The sequence below is a fragment of the Gopherus flavomarginatus genome, chromosome 1 (genome assembly GCF_025201925.1).
Source record: "Gopherus flavomarginatus isolate rGopFla2 chromosome 1, rGopFla2.mat.asm, whole genome shotgun sequence".
In the NCBI taxonomy this organism is placed as follows: Eukaryota; Metazoa; Chordata; order Testudines; family Testudinidae; genus Gopherus; species Gopherus flavomarginatus.
Window position 1 is genome coordinate 148,244,877 of NC_066617.1, and position 4,473 is coordinate 148,249,349.

Below are 4,473 nucleotides of genomic sequence, written 5' to 3' on the forward strand. Positions count from 1 at the left end.
CACACACACATATGCACCTCACTTTTTTTTTAAACAAGACTTTTCAGACTTTCTTCATAAATATTAAAGAAGAACAAAAGTACAACCATTTTCCCTTTGCAGGTCCCCTTTAAAATCCATTTAGTGGGAAACAGCCTTCATGGGCTAACTTCACACTGATAAGCTGGTAGACATTGGAATAAACCAAGGAAAAAAATTACAGGGGAACAAAGTTGCCATTCCACAGCTCAATCCCTTGCTGTGTAGCAGTCTTTTCAGACATTACCCTCAAAGAATGAATCACTAGAACATCTGAGTCATCTCATTGTCTCTGATTCCCAGCATACTTTCGTTTCAGGAAGCCTTGAGTTAAACATTATTTAATTAGTTGTAACTGCACAAAGCACTTATCCTAGCATATATCACTAAGAAAAAGAGGAAGAAACCTCAGAAATTGTCTGAGAAGAGAGAGACAGAAGAACAAGAGAGACACTGTCAGAGCAAAGGATAAAAGTACGACCCCCAAGGTAACTGAAAACCACAAGGGCACTGATAAATCCCAGGGAGACTTTTGTCGGTTTCCTTATAGCAAGCACTGAAGTGGACTGAAGTCAGGGATCTGTCTGCATAGAGCTCCTCCTGATAAGTATTTTTGTTTCTTATTTATCTTGCTGGTCTTTATTACATTGTTACTTTGTTAGATTTTCTATCAACTAAAATTTTGGTGACTCTGAGTAGCAAATAAAAATATTATTTCCATTTTATAGGTGGAAAAACTGAGGCATAGAGGGGCTAAATGATTTGACCAAAGTTGCTAAGGAGTCAGTAGCATATCTCAAGTCTCTCAGTTCTGGGCTTTAACCACAACTTTAATCTATTGGTTCTGCAAGGTACTGTACTCGGGCACTTTGCTTTATCCTTTGAAAGATAAATATGATTGGCTGCTACTATAATACTGAATGAGATTAGTAAGAAAAGGAGCCCAAACCCCCAACCAAAACAGAATTTCTTCGTATGTCATTCTCCTGCAATTTTCTGTATTCATTGGCTGGCCTGGAGGTGGGCTTCGACTAGTAAAATTACAATGCATTGTCACATGGGCGATTGAGTTCAAGACAAGGATTGGTGTCTAAATGAAGGATTTAATTATTTGCACAGATGTTAAATAACTGACTTTAAAAAATATAGTGTCGGCATCCCAGTATATTCCTGAACATAGGAGATGACATCATAGAATCATAGAGGTATAGAACAGGCAGGAACCTTGATAGGTCATCTAGTCCAGTCCCCTGCTCTGAGATAGGCCTAAGTATTATCTAGACTATCACTGAGGGGTTTATCTAATCTGTTCTGATAAAGCTCCATTGATGGGAATTCCACAAGTTCCCTAAGTAACTTGTTCCAGTGCTTAGCTACCCATACAATTAAGAAGTTTTTCCTAATGTCTAACCTAAATCTCCATTGCTACAATTTAAGCCCATTACTTCTTGTCGTCTCCTCAGTAGATAAGAGGATCCATTTATTACACTCTTTTTTCTAACATACTTGAAGCCTGTTACATGCCCCCCTCCCTCCATCTTCTCTTCTCCAGACTAAACAAACCCAATTTTTAGAATCTTTCCTCCAGGGCCGGCTCTAGGTTTTTTGCTGCCCCAAGCAAAAAAAAATTTGGAGGCTGTCATAAACGGATAGTTAAGAGTTAATGGAACAGAAGTACTTCATATCTCTTTTGCCTGTAAAGGGTTAACAAAATCAGTGAGCCTGGCTGTCACCTGATCAGAGGACCAATCAGGGGAAAGGATACTTTCAAATCTTGAGGGAGGGAAGTTTTTGTGTGTGCTGTTAGTGTTTGGTTGTTCACTCTGGGGGCTCAGAGGGACCAGACGTGCAACCAGGTTTCTCTCCAGTATCTCCGATACAGGCTCTTATAAGTTCAGAATAGTGAGTACTAGGTAGATAAAGCGAGTTAGGCTTATGGTTGTTTTCTTTATTTGCAAATGTGTATTTGGCTGGAAGGAGTTCAATTGTGTATTTTGCTGAAAGGATTTTAATTTGTACTTGTATACTTAGGCTGGGAGGGTATTCCCAGTGTCTATAGCTGAAAGACCCTGTACCTATTCCATTTTAAATTTACAAAGATAATTTTTACTGTTTTTTTCTTTCTTTAATTAAAAGCTTTTCTTGGTTAAGAACCTGATTGTTTTTTAATTCTGGTGAGACCCCAGGGGACTGGGTCTGGATCCACCAGGGAATTGGTGGGGAGAAAGGAGGGAAGGGGGAGAGAAAGCTTAATTTTCTCTCTGTGTCAGGATTACTTTCTCTCTCAGGGAGAGTCTGGGAGGGGGAGAGAGAAGGAGAGAGGAAGGTGCATTTTCCTTTCTGTTAAAGATTCAAGGAGTTTGAATCACAGTGATCTTCCAGGGTAACCCAGGGAGGGGAAGCCTGGGAGAGGCAACGGTGAGGGAAAGGGTTTACTTTCCTTGTCTTAAGATCCAGAGGGACTGGGTCTTGGGGGTCCCCGGGCAAGGTTTTGGGGGGACCAGAGTGTACCAGGCACTGGAATTCCTGGTTGGTGGCAGCGCTACAAGTACTAAGCTGGTAATTGAGCTTAGAGGAATTCATGCTGGTACCCCATCTTTTGGATGCTAAGGTTCACAGTGGGGAATTATACCATGACAGCTCACCCCCACCCCAGCCCTGGGTTCTCCCCCCCCAGTTCCCTCCCCCACCCACACCCCCTGCCACCCCAGCCCTGGGCTCTCTCTTCCCCCCCCCACACACACACCCTACCATCCCAGCCCTGGGCTCCCCACCACAAACGTGACCTCCTCGTTCACCACAGCAATCCCCGTTTAAACTTGCAGTGAGGATCAAACCATTTCTCCTATTTTTATATCACTTTAGTATTAATCTCATCCTCCTCATTCCCCGGCAACCCCATCTTTCGTGCTCCAAATGCACATGAAAGACATAGGGACTAACCCTCAAACCTTGTACCCAGAAAGGGATGGGGATCTAGTAAAGAGGGTTCAGGCAGCGCAGCGGGTGTGGGGGTGCTTGGGGGCTCTACGCTGGCAGAGAAGCTGGGTGTGATGTACTAGCAGAGGAGGAGAGTGGGTGCAGGGGAGGTGTGGGAGGAGAGGGCTGGGGGAGTGTACAAGGGGAGAGGTGCAGGTGAAGGGAGAGTACATGGGGAAGGGGTGCAGCGAAGGAGCGATGGGGGGAGGTACAAGTGGAGGGGCTGCGAGCGGGATGGGGGGGTGCAAGAGCTTAGAGGGGCAGGTGCTGACAGCTGCTTCCCTAGCCCCTTGCAGGCAGAGCCCAAAGGACAGACACTGACCCCCCAGGTGCCCGAGCTGTGGGGGTCCCCCAGCAGGGCCGTACCCCCCGCTGCCTCGCTCGGAGCTGGCTCTCCCTCTCTCCGCCCAGGGCAGGCAGCGCGGGGCTGAGGCGGAAGAGGTGCGCAGGAGGCGGCAGTTCCCTGGCAGCTCGGGCTGCCCAGCCACTCCTCCCGTCAGTGTGTGAGCCGAGACCCACGCCCCCTGCCCAGCCCGGCGGCGCCCTGCACAGCCCACTCAGGCGGCAAAACACCACACCGCCCTGGGGAGACACGGAGCAGAGCAGCAGTGGTGGCGGCAGCAGGACCCCTCCCACATCCCTGCATCTCGGGCCCTGCTTCCCTCCCTCCCCAGCTCCTCACACCCAGGCCAGACTGAAGTTCAGGCTGCCCTGCTGCTGGGGAACCCGAGCATCATCCCTTGGAGCTGAGCCCCTCTCGCCGCCGCAGCCCGGGTCTGGTTCCGGGGGATGATGCTCAGACTTCCCAGCAGCAGGGCAGCCTGAACTGCGATCCAGCCTGTGCGACTCAGGCTGCTGTGAGCGCCATTTAGCTACTGAAGCCAGAACTGCAATGTCAGTTCCAGCTCAGCCTGAAAGCCTCAGCTGAGAGGGAACATGCTGGTTCAGGGCCAGCTCTCAGCTTTTTGCTCCCCAAAGGAACAAAAAGGGTTGGGGGTGAGAGTGACGCCCCTTGGAAAGTGCCGCCCCAAGCACATGCTTGGTGTGCTGGTGCCTAGAGCCAGCCCTGCTTTCCTCATCGGTCATGTTTTCTGGTTCTTTAATCATTTTTGTTGCTCTCGTCTGGACTCTCTGCAATTTGTACACATCTTTCCTGACATGTCATGCTCTGAACTGGACACAATACTCCAATTGAGGCCTTACCAGTGCTGAGCAGAGTGTAAGAATTATTTCTCTCATCTTGCTTACAATACTCCTGCTAATACATCCCAGAATGATGTTCGCTTTTTTTGCAACAGTGTTACGTTTTTTACTCCTATTTCATTTGTGATCCACTGTAACCCCCAGATCCTTTTCTGCAGTACTCCTTCTTAGACAGTCATTTCCCATTTTGTATTTGTGCAATTGATTATTCCTTCCTAAGTACAGTACTTTGCATTTGTCCTTATTGAATTCATCCTATTTATTTCATACCAT